Below are 17,413 nucleotides of genomic sequence, written 5' to 3'. Positions count from 1 at the left end.
TTCTCTTCTTGCTGGCTTGGCAGAGTGGAGGCAGCTGCTTCTCTGGGGGAGGGAAGGACGCTGTGGTGTTTGTCTGGCTGAGGTCAAGAGGCTCTGGGAAGGGCTCTGGAGTCATGGGGAATGGGTGTCTGGGGTCGGCAAAGTCTAGCATGAGTGCAGGAACTTCCTGGAACAAGGTCGGGTAGCTTCCCTCCCTCCCTGCCTCCCTCCCTCATACAATCCTCGGGAACTACAGCTGGCAGCAGAGGTGTCTTCTTCTATGGTTCTGTGAATATCAGGGCAGAGCTCCTGGCACAGGGCTCGGACTCACAGAAAAACCCCATCATACCAGCCCCACCCCTGTGCGGCCCATAGTACTCCAGGTGCTTCTGGACTTCCTCTCACCTTCCGGCTTGCAGAAGCTCTCTACCTGACCTGAGTCTTGACAAGGGATCCGGCCCCTCCAGGACTCTGGAGCAGCGGGCTGCTGATGCTGTCAATGCCTCTTTGTAATTCCTTCAGTGACTGGGCTCCCAGCAGAGGCCACTGCTCAGTCTGCCCTGGACCTTTGCATTTGGGATCTGGGTGGCACCTCTGGCAGTGTCTGCGGAGGTAGAACACTGGACCCTCCCCACCCCACCCCACCCCCTGCCGCTGCCGCCCCCCGCCGCCGCGGCTGTCTCAGGCACACAGTGATGGGTGACGCTCAGTGCCAGGGAGAGCTCGGGTCACATTTGCCTTTCTGGCTGTTGCTTCTGTGTGTCTTGAGCACCTGACAGAGGGTAGGTGGCAGGGAGTTCGGTGAATCTATCTGAGTGAAGATAGCTTTATCTGGTTTGCACTCCAGTCCCTCAGGAAGTCTCCTGGGCCTGCCTTGTACCTGGCCCTGCTGATGTTGCCAACGGTGTGGGAGGCACCCAGTGGTCCTTTTCCCGTTGAGCTGTAGAATGGACAATGGAAGAGCAGGTGCCTTGCCTTGTGAGTTCCCTGGCAGCCTGGCGGGTGAACAAATTTGGGTTTAGGGACCAAGGTAGGTGTCACAGGATTCATGGAACAGGAGAGAGCTCTGGGGGCTGGGACACGGGGCATGGGTTGGCCTGTCAGCTCTGTCTCTGAGGATCACTCCAGCACTGGCTGAGCTGGCTGCCCTGGGCTGATGGCCTGTTGGTCATCCTTCCCCCAGGACATGGCATCCTTGCATCTGCCAGGCTCCTTTTTGTCTCCGTACAATGGGGATGATGGAAAACGATCCATCGGGTTGCTGGGCACATGTAAGGTAGGAACGACGCTCCTTCACCACCTGCACAGGAACCAAGGGCTCAGCACCTGAACTGACGACACTATTAGCGTCATGCTGAGTGCCAGCTCAACAAGGTCAAGGACTTGGTGCCTCCTGCAGATGAGCAGCGTCCCTTCTCTCACTCGCCTTAGTGAACCCAACGCCTCTTAGTATGTTTCCTTGAGATCGTTTTCTAGAAAGAGGCGCAGTCAGGATTCAGAACCCAGCAGAGGGGCAAAGCAATGGCCGAAGCAGGTGTCAGGCGTGGGTTTCCCAGGCAGAACCTGCATCCCCGGTGTTTGATGCGATATTGGCTCTGGTCAGACAGAGGTCCTCGGTGGCCTTGCTTCCCTCCCATCCCCTTGGGCCCTGGCTTCACCCCCGCAGCGTCACCCACCAGGGGGCAGCAGAGATTGCGTTTCCGAGGAGCCCATAAATCAGCCTTTATTAGTGATATAAAAGTCGCAGGCAATGTGGGGCTTTTCAGGGCTGCATAAATCTGCGTCCGAGCCTCGTGAAACCCATATGTGCTTAATTCATATGTAAAGTTTCAAGCAGGAAGAGAATGCATGTCCATTAAATTCTATTTGACTTGATTATAATCATTAGCCGTGAATAATTGCTTCTCATTGCCGACCGCAGAGCCGCCACAATAGGCAAAAGCAGAGAGCAATTATCTCGGGGTGGGAATTTTTAAATTTTTATTTTTGAAGCCAGGGGTAGCATTGGCCTGTGGGCATTTGATGGCCTGTGGAGCACAGTGTGGACCGGGAGTGACTGGGGTCTTGAAGTCCCACCAGGGCTTCCATACCCTCTCTCTCTCTCTCTCTCTCTCTCTCTCTCTCTCTCTCTCTCTCTCTGTGTCCATCCTCATTTTGTTCTCACTTTGTCTCTGTTTCCAGATGGGGAGGAGTGTCCCCCTGGGCCTCATTCCAGCTACAAGAACATAGACCATGGAGGAGAAGGCAGTATGGGGAGTTAGAGGGGGCCTGTGAGGGAACGGGGAGGTTTGGATCCTCACCCCTACGCGAGGAGTGGGAAGCTTAAGGGAGAGCACCTCTACTAGGTTGTAGGCATCTCTGTCCCTTGGTATGTGACCCAGGGAATGCTTGCAGAGGGCCGGTCCAGTGCTCTCCCCGACACCCCCAACCCCCATCTTTCTACTGGCCACCTGGCATTTTGAAGCCCAGGATTGATTTTTAACCATGTCTTAATGGTATGTGTGATGTGACTGACATGTGTGAGATGTGATGTGATGGTGTACATGTGTGTCTGTGATATGGATGTTTGCTATGTGGCAGGGGGTAGAAGAAGGCCTGGGGCAGAGAAAGGAGGCTGGTGAGCGGCAGGCCTTAAGGTCACAGGGCAAGCCAGACTCACTAAAACTCTCCCCACAGCTGCCCCATGGGCTGACGGCCAAGGCCACATGCCAGGGCAGCACCCGGGAGAGCCTCAAGCTCCTGCCATCTGTGCCGGCCACGGCTCCTGCCCATGGGGGTATGCCACATCCATCTTAATTAAATTGACTGCCACGCTGGTGAGATAAGCTCGGGAGCCCCCGTGGCCGCTCTCTCCTCCAGGCCCTGGAGATGCGGGGAGCAGTGTCTGTCTCTCTAGCTGTCCTCTGATCCCCAGGGCTGTGGGTGGGGAGAGCTCAGGTCTGGGTTTCTCCACTTGGGGTGGGAGGTGTTGTGACTTTCACAGTGTTTGAGTCTTCTTTCTGCCTCAGGGGATGTGACCTTAACTCTATGTCTTGAGTGTCTAGCTCAGCAGCCTGGTGTCTGTGGGCTACTCCCAGCCAGGAAGTCTGGACACAAAGACCCTCATTCTTGGCCAGCCAGGGGTCCAGTGGCCTGGTTTTGGCCTTGGAGTCATCTCGGGGTAGAGCATACGTGAATATCACAGTTTGTGTAGAGACACAGCCATTTTTCTCTTCAGAGCAATCTCAGGCTGTGCATTGTGTCGGGGCACCACCGAGGCCTTTGGAGTGAACCCGGGGGCTCCTGCCAGCACCTCCCATCCCTCAGGTCCTCATGTGAAAACTGCCGTCATCCTCAGCCACAGCCTGTGTGGGAGTGAGGATGACACATGTTTCGGCCTGACACACAGAGGGCCCTGGTAAATTAGTCCCGGGGAAGTCGGGAGCAAGAGCAGCTAAGTAGAATATAATGTGACAGGGCGGCGGGAGGGAGGTTTGAATAAAGTGTGCGTGACGCCGCAGGGACCAATTAATTCTGCAAGGAGGTGGCGGAGGCGAGGTGGGTCAGGGAGGCCTTGGAAGGGTCTGGGTTCTGGGGCCTGGCCTTAAAGAATGGTGCGAAGCCATGTCTCACAGCGACAAGCTGGCCTCGCTGGAGATGTTTAAGCGGCTTATTTATTTAAAATAAGGCATGAGTGGCACTCTGCTTCCTTAAGTCCCGTGGCTTTGATTTGTGAGAGCCTACCCGCCTCTTACCCCCACCCCCACCCCACTGCCGCAGAAGCCCTTGTTCCATCCCTTCATGCTGCTCCGAAGGGTAGTGGAGCCAGGTGTGTGGAGGAGCAGAACATTGCCACTGAGCATCTGGCCATGAGTGAACGGCCACCGAGTGCCCTGCCCCGCCCTGGCTGTCCCCCCCAGCCTGCCTCGGCTGGACTGGTGCGAGTGATTTAGAGACCGCCTTGATGGACTAGCAAGCAGGGGGCCGCAGGGACAGCGACTGCCTGGTGGGAAGTGATCTGACGCTAAACTGTCGCCGTAAATCGCTTTATCTGTCACTTCAGATTTAAATGTGTTTGCTGAGGCTTGCCGGCCGCCGACAGCAAAAAAAAAAAAAAAAAAAAAAAAAAGCTCCGCATGGGCATGGGCAGGGGCAGTGCTGGCCAGAGCCAGGGAGGCCACTGTGGCGGCCTCTGCACTGTACACGGCCTGTTCAGCTCAGAGCTGCAGAGGCTGGTCTTTGTTATCTTCTTCCCTCGCTCCCCTTTCTCCTTATCTCCCTCCCCATCCTCTGGCCCCTTCCTCTCCCTCATCTTCCTCCTTCCTCTCCTTTCCCCTCCCCTTCATCTCTCCTTTCCTCCCCATTCTCCCCCCCCCTTCGTCAAATCTCCACTCAGCCTCCCCCCCCCCCCCCCCCCCCCCCCCCCCCCCCGTTGCAGCTCAAGGCTCCTCCTCTACAGCCACGCCCCCACCCCCACCCCCAGGATTCAGGTCTTAGCCTTTCTTTAGGTCTGGCGAGTGTGTGTGTGTGTCTCTGTGTGTGTGTCCCGCCCCACTCCAGCACCCGGTAGGTGACAAGTTCTAATTCAGTGTCTTGGTTGGCTGCTGGGAAGCACAGAGGGACAGTGAGCAGGTGCTTGCTCTGGGGACCAAGATTGAATTTACTGTCGTTTCCCCCCCCCCCCCGCCCCCCCGCCCCCCCCCCCCGCCCCCCCCCCCCCCCCCCCCCCGCCTGGTAGTAGCTTCCTGCTGTCCAATTGTCTTGGTTTCTGAGCCCCAGCCCCCAATACTACAAGGAGCGCCCGCCTGGCTGCTCTTGCTGAGGCTCCCTGTGCTGAGCCCCCACTTTACAGATTAAGAGACTAAGGCTGTCATGGGATCACAGAACCAGATAAGAGTCAGGGCTCCAAGCCAGGTGTGGTGGCACATACCTTTAATCCCATCACTCCAGAGGTGGAGGCAGAGGCAGAAGCAGGTGGATCTCTATGAGCTCAAGGCCAGCCTGGTCTACATAGTGAGTTCCAGGCTAGCCTGGCCTACACAGTGAAACCCTGTCTCAAAAACAGACAAACAACCCCACCAACCGAAACCCCTTGCCTTTGACATCGGGTTTAAAGGACACAGCTAGCTTTGCTTTTCTCACCAGCCCCACTGGGTGTGGGAGCCTGGTGTGGGAGCAGCACGGGGCAGGAAGCCAGTTAGGTGGCCCGAGACCCAGGCAGCCACCCTCCCTATGGTAAGAAGCACCAAGATGCCTGACGCCTCCAGAAGAGTGTGGCTCATTTCCACAAGGTCGAGCCATGTTATATAAATTCATAAATGATAGATCCCTGCTGAATTATTGAGGCTCCCTCCTGGGCCTTCAGGGCTCGGTCCAGTGAGGCGAGCCTGCCTGGTGGGCTGGACTCGGAGGGAACTTGTGTCTTTTGCCTCCAGATCTTCTGCTAATTTCCCACCCTGAGTCAGGACCCACCTCTCTGTTGTCCCCATGGGAGTGAGGGGAGGCGCTCCCACTGTCCTGAGTTCTAGTTGACCCTTGGTGAATGAAAGTGATCCAGTACTGTTGAGGGCTGGCTGGATGGCAGGGACATTGCATGAGTCAGCTCTGGAACCCTGCCCCCACCCGGCCTCTCTGGGCCCAGAGGAGCCTCTTGGTTTCATAGATATGGATAGTGGTCGGCATTCATTGCCCCCCCCCCCGCCCCCCGCTCCCCCTCACCCCCAGTTTCCTGGTAGTACGTGAGCCTCTGGAGGTGAGGAAGGAAATATAAGACTCCATGTGCCTACACTCAAGGTACTTGTAAACCCTGTAGAGGAAGACACATGAATAATTAGAGCTCAGAGAGGGTTAGTGACTGGCTCAGGGTCACACAGCAGGAAAGCAGGAGAGTCTCAAACCCAGGCTTCCTACCTCCCATCTCTGGGCTATCACTAAACTTACATCAGAAAACCCTCTTCAGAGGGCTGCAACTTGCCCATATGGAGTGGTGGCTGGAGTACGTTCTGTCCCGGGCTTCCTGTCCTTGAGGCCACCTGGCCTCAGCTCCCACACCTGTGCAGCTGCCCATGTCCCCGATGTGCTGTCCCGAGCACTGAGCTTATGGGAATGTGTGTGTTTTGAAATTAATGGAGACTATTAAGTTGGCGGAGCATGAAAAGGGCTGGAGCTGCAGCTCTTGGCTCGCTCTCCTGGAATGACCCACTAGGGACTGGGCACAGGCTGCTTGGAGCGATGGGCCCTCTGCATCCCTAGATGACCAAGGGTCTAGCCTGAGTGTCATGAAGCAGACATGGGTGCCCCTCCCTAGGAACCAGCATCCCCCATCCTTCCTCCCAACCCAGTCAGTGAAGGAAAACAGCAACGTTTGGGGGTGTATTAAAATGAATCTTTTCTCCAGACCTCCAGGGTCAGCTCCAACACACTCCAGGTCTAGACCTGGCCTTCCTAGGCAGGACAGGGGACATACCCCCCAGGGAAGCCACATGGCCTCCTAAGTGCGCCCTAGCAGAACTTGGTTACATCCACTGAGGTCAGAGCTGGCAGAGTAGAAGCCACCTAAGCCCTCCCCTGCAGCTTCCAGTCTCCAAGGCTGCCGGCCTCAGAGCCTCACCTTGGAAGTACCTTTGTTGATTTTTGCAAATTCCCTGTCCTGCTGACATTCTAAGTGGCCACTTTATGGTCCCCTCCATAGTCTGCGGTTAACATCTATCAAAGGGTACAGTTTCTGGGGCTGCTGTGTTTAGGCCTGAGCTGAGTACAGGGACCCTGGGGTGTGAGTGGATCAGCTTCAGATGCCTCTTATGGCCTAGTCTTTCCACAACACTGACTGCCGTGTGGGGGCCTGCTTCCTTCACCAGTTCCCATGAGCCCTCCCACCTTTGGGGTTTCTCAAGGGAGCTCAGAGGAAAGAAGAGATTCCAGTCAGGGTGCCCAGTGTCCTAGAGGGGCTCATTCCCCACAGGACAGCCTGGGAGCTCCCCATGGCAAGGGTGAGTCTCAGAACTGTACATCTGGTCTGGGAGGGTGTCCCTGGAGGTACTCAGGCTGTTTGTACAGTAGGTCAGAGTAAAGACACAGCAATGCACAACCTAATGATTCCCCAAGGGCTGGGGACCCTATAGTGGACGTGGCTGCCCTGGGCACCATGTAAGGATGCCTGTTCTCTTTGTCTGCAGTGGGCAGGCGAGGGGATGTGCTAGTTTTTGGTCCAGGTGATTGAACTCAGGGCCCTGTGCATGTTAGGCAAGCGCTCTACCACTGAATTGTATTCCCAACCTCCCCTTTGTCTTACTTTTAGTTTGAGGCAGAGACTATCAGTAAGTTGCCTAGGCTGGCCTTGAACTCACTTTGTGTAGTGCCTTGAACTTGTGATCCTCCTGTCTTAGCCTCTTTGGGTGCTGGGATTACAGGCACGCACCAAACCCATGCTATTTATATCTATGTGGAGGTGTCAGGAGAGGAAGCTGGTGAGGATGGCAGGGGAGGATGGTAGCATGGTATAGAGCCATTCTGAGAGGGCGGGTGGGGTTCAGCTGAAGGGTGCCCCCCATGGCACCTCATAACCGTTGCCCCCTCCCAGTGGCAACAAGTGGCCCTTGAATAGCATCTGCACTCACTCCCCCCATTCCACCTCCTCCCCTTCTAGACATTGTAATTGCCATCAAAATGAGAGCAATGGGGTGGCTCGTGGGAGAGAGGGCCGACTGTCAGCTGTCCCCTGCCAACAGGGCCCGCGACTGTTTGATTATTGCCGCCTGGCTGTACTTCACGTACGGTTTAAACATCATCAAACACTACATCCCTTTTGAGAAGCGAGGGCTACCTTGCTGTGGATGTTGAAGAGAAACAGGGACATTAAAATCCACGAAGCAAATGGCCTAGAATTGACATTTGCAGCGGAGGCGGCGGGCGGCGGCAGGCGGCGGCGGGCGGCGGGGAGCTCTGCTGTGCCTGTCAGAAAAGCTGCATCCCAGTCCTGTCTGGCAGCAGGAGCTTATCCCACGAGGGTGGTAGGAAGGGGGTGGATCTGGTCAGGAGGGGACCAGGAAGAGTCAAGGAGGGAGTTCTGTGGTCAACTGGCCACCTGTCAGTGCCCCTCTGGCCTTGACCTCTGTCTGCTCAGCCTTACCCTCCTCCTGATGGGGGGGAGGAGCACTCCCCTCCTCCAGACAGAACAGGGTGCTCGGCCTGCAGCTCCGGGGCTAGCGGTGGGGCACGGCAGGGTTATGCCCGACAGGGTTGCACTCGGTTTCTGCTGTGGCCTCTGTGGAGCTTCGTGTGCTGCATCAAGGTACACTAATCCTCACGGTCCACCTTCTTCATCTGTAGACCCCAGAGAGATGTCTTCTGACAGGGGGACTTCAAGGGTCAAGGTGAACTACGCAGGTGCCTGGCAGGTGGTTGGAGCCTGATGGATGGTGAAGGCCATTATCAAGAAAGTGGACATGGAAGCTAGAGTTCATATTTTTTAAAATTTATTTTTATGGGGTTGGGGATTTAGCTCAGTGGTAGAGTGCTTGCCTAGCAAGCGCAAGGCCTTGGGTTCGGTCTTCAGCTCCAGGGGGGGAAAAAAGACACACACACACAAAATTCATTTTTATTTATTTATGTGTAAGTGTGTGTATCTGTGCTTGTAAGGTTGCTTGTGTGCAGGTGTCTTGAGAGGCCAGAAGAGGGTGTCAGATTTCCTGGAGCTGGGTTACTGGGTGTGAACCACCTAGTCTGGGTGCTGGGAACAGAACTCTGGTCCCCTAGAATAGCAACAAGAGCTCTTAACAGCTAAGCCATCTCCCTAGCCCCTGACCTACTGAAAACTAAGTGCAGTAAATCCAGGACCAGAGCTGAGCTCACAGCGCCCTGTAGGGAGCCATGCATACCGCTCATCACGCCTAGTGTACAGCTGCTAGCCTTCTGGGACCAAGTCACAGTGTGCTGTGTACCATGTGATCCTAACCTTGGGGAACGAGGCAGATAGATCTCTGAAGTTTAAAGTCAGCCTTGTCTACATAGTGAGTTCTAGGGCATCTGGGACTAACATAGTGAGGTCACCACCCCTTGAAGGCAAAAGCAGCCCCCAAATCTTCCTGGAGCCATTAAACCAGTGAAAGAAGGACCAAGGCACCCTGGGGCGACAGCTCAATGAACAACATGCTTGCTACACACACAGGGGACCCGAGTTCAATCCCCCACACCCATGTAAAGAGCCAGACATAGTGGCACACACCTGTAATCTCAGCTCTCTAAGGGAGATAGGAGGATCCCTGAGGTTTGAAGGCTAGCCAGTCTATCCAACTGGTCTGATCTGGGGCCAGTGAGCGACTCTGAGTCAAAAAATAAGCTGGAAGACACCTGATGTCCACCTCTGGCTGCCACCTGCCCACACATGTGCGCATATATGCATCACACACACACACACACACACACACACACACACACACACACACACACACACACACACGCACAGCCAAGGAAGGGAGGGTTGAGGGTTGAGAGTGTAGCTCAGTAGTAGAGAGCTTACCTACCATAAGTGATGCCCTGGATTCCATCCCCAAAGCTGAAAAAGAAGGACAGGAAGGAGGAAAACTAGACCACAAGAGAGGGCTCTGCCCTAGCATGTCCTCAGAGCACGGCCCTTGCGGTTGGCACACGTTCTTTCCGGTTCTTGCCTCGTTCCTGGAGGCCCTCCTTCAGACCTGGCATCTGCCACTCATGCTGACCTGTGATCTCTTTGACTAGGGTTCATGACTCCCTTGTAGTCAAGGATCTCAGCGCTGCTCGGTCACTGGCATCTTACCATGGCTCCAGCCCGGATGGCACCTCAAAAGTGTCCCCATGCTGACTGTTCTTTTTCTTTACAGCATTTACAGAACTTAGCTGGTCTTTTGTTTTCCAATTTTTATGTTAAGGCAGGTCTTACTATGTAGCTCCATGTAGTGATGTGAATGAGAATGTCCCCCGTAGGCTCTGGCATTTGAAGACTTGGCCCTCAGTTGTGGTGCTGTTTGGGGAGGCTCAGGAGTTGTGGCCTTGTGGGAGGAAGTGCCGCTGGGGGCAGTCTTGAGGTTTCAAGGCCTTGTGCCAGTCCCAGTTTGTGCTCTCTGCTTCCTGCTTGTGGTTTGAGATGTGAACTCTCAGCTGTTCCCGTCCCGCGTCTGCCGCCTGCTGCCACAATCGTCTGCTATGGTGGACTCTCGTCCCTCTGGAGCCAGAAGCCCCAAGAAGCCTATCTCCTCTAAGTTGTCTTGATCATGATGCTTTATCACAGCAATAGAAACATAACTGATACAGCCTGGATGAATTTGCTATGCAGACCGGACTGGCCTTGAACTCAGAGATCCTCCTGCCTTTGCCTCCCAAATCTACAGATTAAAGGCATGTGCCGCCATGCCAGCCCCCATCTTTTGAAACAGAGTCCGGTTTTATGTTTCTCAATCTGGTTTTAAATTTACAATGGGATGGGAGATGACCTTGAACTTCTGATCCTCTCAGGGCCTGGGATTACAGGTGTGGTCCCACACTCAGTTCACAAGGTGCTGGGGATTGGACCAGGCTGGGCAAGTGCTGTACCAACAGAGCCGCCAGCCCTCAGCTGTTCTTACACCCCCCCCCCCCCCCCCCCCCCCCCCCCCCCCCCGCCCCATGGCTTATTCATTGTCCCAGAGCCTCACTCTCACGGTACACTTCCCCTCCCGACTCCTGCCTCTGCTTCTTGTTCGCGGCTGTGATTCCTGCCTCTCCTCCTGTGCGGACCTGGCCTCTGGGCCTCTTGTCTTGCCCAGGCCCAGTGAGTCTGCCACTGCGATTTCTCTCACGAGAGCCTGTGACTAATAAGGGTTCCCCCCGGGGGGCCTTCAAAATCTTTCCCTCCTTAACATCGGAGTTTAAAAATGTGTCACCATCGATTTGAAGGAGAGACTTGTTCCTGCTGAGAAAAGCGGCCTGGAGATTCGTCTCGCCTTAGGAACCACACGGGCGGCTGCATAAATTCCAGCATGCCACCAAGAGCTCCATGCAAATGTGCACTGGAGCCCTTGGGCAGCATGACATCCTGCCGGCTTCCATGCTGCTCCCCGCTGCCCCAGCCTGCTGACCTTCTGGGAGGCCAGGGGGGACGACCTCTTGGTCTTCACCTCTCCAACTCTTCATTCAAGCTAACTCTATGCCATGATGTACTTAAATTTCAAAAGTGGGAGATGAGTGATTCTGGGAGTGGGACTTAGTCACCCTGGTGTCCCCTCCTGGCTTGGGAGATCCCATCCTCCTTGGTGAAACAGTGTATGTATCCTGAAGAGGGGAGCTTTTTGTGTGTGCGTGGAGGGGTACATGGGTGCATGCATATGTGGAGGCCAGAGGCCAGACACCCTCAGACATCGTTTCTCGGGAGCCATCCATCTTGTTTAAATTTTTTAACCTATATTTATTTACGTGTGCGTGTGTGCGAACAGTCTCACCGTGACATGCCTATGGGGGACAACTTTGAGCAGTCACATTTCTCCTTCCACGGTGTGAGTCCTAGGGGTCAGACTCAGGTTGTCAGGACTGGCAGCAAGCATCTCACTGAGCTAGCTTGATGTCTGACAGGGTCCCATTGATTTGGAGCTCACCTGTTAGACCAGGCTGTTTGATCACTGAGCCCCAGAGATCTGTCCTCTGCTTCCTGGGATCCAGGTGCCAGGATCACTAGTGTACCCTGCCACAGTGGTTTTTGTTTTTAAACATAGGTTCTGGTGATCTGAAGTTCTCGTGTTTACAATACCCACTGAATGATCTCCCCAGCTGGTTTTGTTTATTTGAGGTATGGTTTCAAGTAGCTCAGGATGGCTTTGAACTCCTCATCTCAACATCTCTGCCTCCATAGTACTAGGATGACAGACATGAACCATCACACCAGCTTGAAGGGAAGAGTTCTAGCCTGGAATGCTCGGCTCCCAATGTCTTCACAGTTCCCTGGCAGGGGCTGTTTGGGGTCTTTGGGGCTACTCCTGCCTCCAGGCACCTCTTCTCCCCTCTGGCTGCTGGAGCTCATCTACACCTTCCTGCCCACCTAGCCATTGCCTAAGGCAGTCCCAGCTTCCTCTAGCAACTTCTGAGCTCAGAATATAACTAATGACGCATAAAGACCCCAGAGGGGGCTGGTCTACCAGCTTTTCTGAGAGGGAAAGCTTCAGTATGGGACATGAAGTGACTTTTCTGGGGTCCTCATCTTTTCCTGAGAGCCTTGAATGGATCTGTCACTGAGTTAAGGGAGGGGACGTGGAGAGGCCCATAGCAGCCCTGTTGTTAGTGCTGGATAGCACTTGGTGATAATCTGGGAGGAATGATGGGAACTAGAACACTTGATGATCCAGGCCCACTGGGGAACCTACTCCCTGTCTGCACACTGGTGCCTGTTTTCCTAGGAGTTAAAGAACATGTGCTGGAATGTGTAGGTCTCCCACCGGGCCAGCCTCAGGCCTCAGTGGGGAGCTTTGTGGGAGACAGGCTGTGGGGGTGACCCAGGGTTCCAGGTAGCCTCTGACGGTTCCTGGGGAGGTGCAGAGCCAGGGAAGAAGGAAGCAGGGGCATGGAGGCTCTGTGGCTGCTTTGGGCCCAGGAGCATGTGCGAGCCTCCATTTACCAACCGGGCAGGGACTTGTGCAGCCCAGCCGAGAGCACCTGCAGCTGTGGACCTTTCTCTGAGGACTCCCAGTAGTCATTACTCGGAGAAGGGAGGAGGCTTAATTTTTCCTGTCTCCCTAAATGTTATTGCCTTTACGGGCTTTGGAAATCAGTTTTATGGCCTGTGTTATTTGTCCAAAGAAATATGGGAAGCGCCGGAGGGAAAATAACCAGCAGGGATGCTTCCGGGCCTGAAAGGTCAGGAGGCTGAGCATGGCGCAGGGCTTGCGTGTGAGTCCCTCAAGCCAGGGTCCCTCTTTAGGGACTGCCAAAGCTGGAAGAGGAGCTGGGAAGGTGTGCTTGGGACTAGGGGGAGGGATTCTGGTCCTAGTGTTTGCCTGAGTCCTGGGGACCTGGCATCTTTTGTCAAACGGTCCCATCAGCCTGGCCTGGAACCATGTAAACCTCTCCATCCTTGATGTCCAGTTTCCCTGCTGCTTTCACTGAGTGCCACCCGGGGTACCCAGCCAGCCTCCGGCAGTGACCCTTTCCAGTATAAGAAAAACATAAGCCTGCTGGGATTGCCATGCAAGATGTAGGCCTGGGAGGGGCTCCACCTGCCTTCTTTCCTTATCTCCTGGCAGAGTTAGGATCTGGTCAGAGATGGAGATCCAGCTGGGACATCCAAGGCCCACACTCCCCTTTCATCCCATTCCCAGGACCCAGGACCCTCCAGGGAGATCTCGAGGGTCTCCCCTTCCTGGGAGAGGACTGCTTCTTTACTCCTCTCTGAATATGCAAAGAGCTCCTATGAGTCCAGAAGAAAAATGGGTGGAGGATAGGGGCAGACGGTTCCCGGTAGGAGGAAAACAAATGGCCAGTAAACAAGTGAAGAGAGGCAGAATTTCACAGCAATCAAGAGAAGGCTAATTGAAGCAAAGACCATTCTTTACTCACCAAGGAGACGGCTGTGGGAGCACGCACATGAGTAGGTGTGCCACAGTCTCAGGAATGGCTGTTTCCTGGGTGCTCCCATCACGTCTCACACCAGCACACAGTAGGTGTTCATAAATGCTTGTTTTATGTCTGCAAACAAACATGACTTCTTTCTATGTGCATCGGCACTACAGTTGCTTTGTTCCTGTCCTTCCCACTCTCCACTGGCTACTTCCAGCATCCTGTCCCAGCTCCCGTATGCTTCCTGGGCTGTGGCCAGTGTCCTCCGGGCCAGGACTTACCTCAAGGGCATGGATACTGCTTCTGGGTTTCAGCTTACGGGGTGTGTGTGTGTGTGTGTGTGTGTGTGTGTGTGTGTGTGTGTGTACTGCTAATTCAGGGACATGGGATGGAGAGGCCTCGAGTTGGATGAGTCTAGTTCTTTTGTTTTGTTTTTTCGAGTCTCAGAGTGTGTCCTGGTTGGCCTAGAGAGCTCACTATGTAAATAAATCAGGCCAGGCTGACTTCAAACTCACTTCTGCCTTCCAAGTGCCAGTATTAAAGGTGTGTGCCACCACGTGTTGGCCTTTGCTGGCACTTTGTGAGGAAGGCTCTCACTCTGTAGCCCAGCTTGACCTGCATTTACTATGCAGCGAAGGTTGGCTTCAAACCTGCAGCAATCCTCCGGCCTCAGCCTTCCCACTGTTCGGGTTGCAGGTAGAAGCCATTCCCTGCTTTTCCTGCTTCTTTTTTGTCTGTCTCCTCTCCAGTCCTCTCCACTGCAGACAGCCAGAGAATCCATTTCTTTCTTTGTTTTTTAGGACAAGGTCTCATATAGCCAAGCTGGCTTAGAACTAGCCATAATGCCTTTGAATGTCTGATCCTCCCGCGTCTACTTCCTGAGAGCAGTGATTATGGGTGTGCCACACTGGGATGGTTTTATAAAGTGCTGGGGATGAAACCCAGGGCTTCGTGCAAACATTCTACCAACTGAGCTACATGCCCAGCCGGATTTTAGGTTTCCTAACTGCACATTCTCTCCCACCTCCTCGCTTTGGCTTAGGCCATTCCCCCGGGCTGGGAGCACCTTTTTTTTTTTTTTTTAAAGACAAGGTTTCTCTGTGTAGCCCTGGCTGTCCTGGAACTCACTCTGTAGATCAGGCTGGCCTCAAATTCAGAGATCCACCTGCCTCTACTGAGTGCTACCACCACCTGGCTGGGAGCACTCGTGCATCTACTTTCTTTCTGGCTGACTCTCAATGTCCCCCAGGTCCTGGCTGAGGCACCACCTCCTCCTCCAAGAACTTCCTTAGACCCGAGTCAGATGTTCTCCAGTGTTGCATATTCAGCTGTGACCTGTTCCTCCAGCAGCTGTGTGGGGGGCCAGGGCTGCAATGGAGGAGCATGGCAGAGATGGTCCATACAGCTGGACCTTAGAGTGCTACAAAGTCACAGGTAGTGACCTGACCCTGGGGGTCGGGTAAAGCATCCGGGTTGTGGAAGGCAGTCTGCTAGAGGGGCTTATCCCTCTGTATCTCACTAGTACAGAGAGCTGGTGGCAGTGACTTTCCTTGCAAGCGTCTCCCACAAACTCTTCTCCAGAGCCCAGTGTGGCCTGACCACTTTTTATGGGGAGCTCATACTTCCCAGGGGGTCCTGGGAAATCTAGATTAGTGGTGCTTGAATATTCCTCCACCTACCCACCTGGTGTGGTATACCTCCCTGCAAAAGGAGCCAGTGGGAGGGCTGGGCCCTGGGAGCTGCCAGCCTGGAGCTCAGAGCCTGGGATCCTCCACAGCCTTTCTCTCTTAGCTCACCCACACCTGCAACCCTAGCCTCCAACCAGGCTTCTCTTCCTAGTGCCTCAGAATGAGGCAGGTGCCACCTTCCTCTCTCATATGGAGGGTATGGGGTGATTTAGACCACGCTACTTCTAACTGGTGCCCAGCTCTAACTTCTGCCTGGACCATAACACAGGTGCTAAGTTATGGTGGAGAAAAGGCTTCCCATAGGCCAGAATGCGGGGCAATGGGAGAAACCTACTTGGACAGCTGGTTTCTATGTCAACATCAGTTACTGAGGCCTTGAGCAAGCTGCTGAACTTGGGCCCTTTCATAACAATAATATAAAAGATTTTTTTTTTTTTGAGATAAGACTGGCCTAGCACTCCGTATGTAGCTGAGGATGACCCTGAATTCCTGATTCTCCTGCTTCTGTCTCCTGAGTGTATTACAGACATACACCTCTATTCCTGGTCTACGTGGTACTAGGGACGGGAACTCTAGCCCCTTTTAGAACAGGAATAAGGGCCGAGGCTGTAGTTCAGCTGGCAGAGTGCTTGCTTAGTGCTGCAAGTATAAACTGGGCTTGGTGATGCACCCCTGCAACTCCAGTACTCTGGGAGGAGCCGAAAGATCAGGCCAGCCTCAGCTACATAATGAGTTTGAGGACAGCCTGGGGTATATACTAAACTACATCTCAAAAACAAAACAAATCAACGACAACAAAAAGGTACTTGCTTATAAGCAAGACAACTGTGTCACACTGCCTTGGGGGTGTGATGTGGTGACACATGGTGACAGATGCCTGGCGCCTGGCACCGGCAGGCCTGCTGCTTTGCCTCTCACAGATGGGTGCCCCTTTAGGAAATCCCCTCTAATTATGAAGTTAGAGATCTGAATGGTCACATGGGGAAGAGGCACACACTCATTAGGAGATTCAGGCACACAGCCTGGGCTACGTCACCAGTCTCTCACGCCGGCTTCCTGGAGGGCTCAACAGAGAACATCTCCATCCTCCTGATGGCTGCTTCCATCTGCCAACTCCCCGGGAGTTGCTGGTTGGGGAGGGCCCACTCAGGAGTCCTCCTGTCCCCAGAGACCGCCCCCGGGTCCTTCACCCCAGGCTTGTAATCTCTGCTTTAAAGAGGAGTCGGATCCCTTCCTCCTGCCCCCCACCATGACTAATCCATTCGCCAGGGCCCCGATCCAAAAGAAAGCTAATTAAAGAATTTCTGCTCTTGGCTCAGCCTGGACTTTGAAGATTCCCCTTGGTCTTCTTGGAGTTATCTGAAAACAGGTGGAGAAAGGGGGCGTTGGATAAACCCCCAGAGCCTCTGTAATAGGCCTAATCCCCCCACAGCCTGCAAGCATCAAACAGTCCTCACCCAGTGCTGCTGAGGAAGGGCGACATGGGGCTGCTTCCCACCCATGGCCCAGACTGTAGCTCCCTTTGATCTTAGCTCTTGGAGAACAGGAGCCTTTGCATTCCCCAGCAGTCATGGGGAGGTGAAGGGGAAAGACTGGGTATTCTCCAGAGCAGTGAAGGGCTGAGATCCTCCTGGCATGGAGAGGTCCACTGCGATGATGGGCAGGGTGCAGATGCCCCCTGAAGTTGAGTTCTGCCTCTCCAACCCTCTCCTTCAGAGCCCCCACAGCAAGACTGTCTGCAGAGCCTCCACAGGCAAGACTCTTTCTGACATCGGATGGCACTTTTCTGGGGATTGAACCCAGAGTTTTGTACATTTAGGCAAGTGCCTTGCCATTGAATTACATCTTTAGCCTAGGAATATTTATTTAAATTATTATTACTTTTGAGGATCTCACATAGCTTAGGCTAGCCTAGAATTCTGTATGTAGCTGAGAATGACCCTGAACTCCTGATTCTTCTGCTTCCACCTCCTGAGTGGGATTACAGATGTACACCTCCACTCCCAGTTTATCAGTGCTGGGGACAGAACCTAAGACCCTGTGTATGCTGGGCAAACTCTCTACCACCTGAGCTACATCCCTAGCCCAAAGGTTTTCATTAACCATCGGGAATATTTATTGGATACTTAAGGGTAGAAAGTGACCTCTCTGTGACATGAGGGCCCCTTGGCAGCAGCGTGCTCTGTCCAAGCAGAGCCTAGTATACAACAGTT

At 54.1% G+C, this 17,413-nt stretch overlaps 1 protein-coding gene across 4 annotated transcripts in view; it reads left to right on the top strand.

Annotated features, from left to right (window-relative positions):
• The window catches only part of Macrod1 (mono-ADP ribosylhydrolase 1), a 144,520-nt gene that overhangs the window by 10,596 nt on the left and 116,511 nt on the right, over window positions 1–17,413 (top strand). The gene's annotated exons all lie outside the window — the stretch shown is intronic.

Source organism: Peromyscus californicus, unplaced genomic scaffold (genome assembly GCF_007827085.1).
Source record: "Peromyscus californicus insignis strain IS unplaced genomic scaffold, ASM782708v3 Scaffold_4__1_contigs__length_199733344, whole genome shotgun sequence".
Taxonomy (NCBI): domain Eukaryota; kingdom Metazoa; phylum Chordata; class Mammalia; order Rodentia; family Cricetidae; genus Peromyscus; species Peromyscus californicus.
The sequence above is the reverse complement of the archived record's forward strand: the minus strand, read 5'-3'. Positions and strand labels throughout refer to the sequence as shown.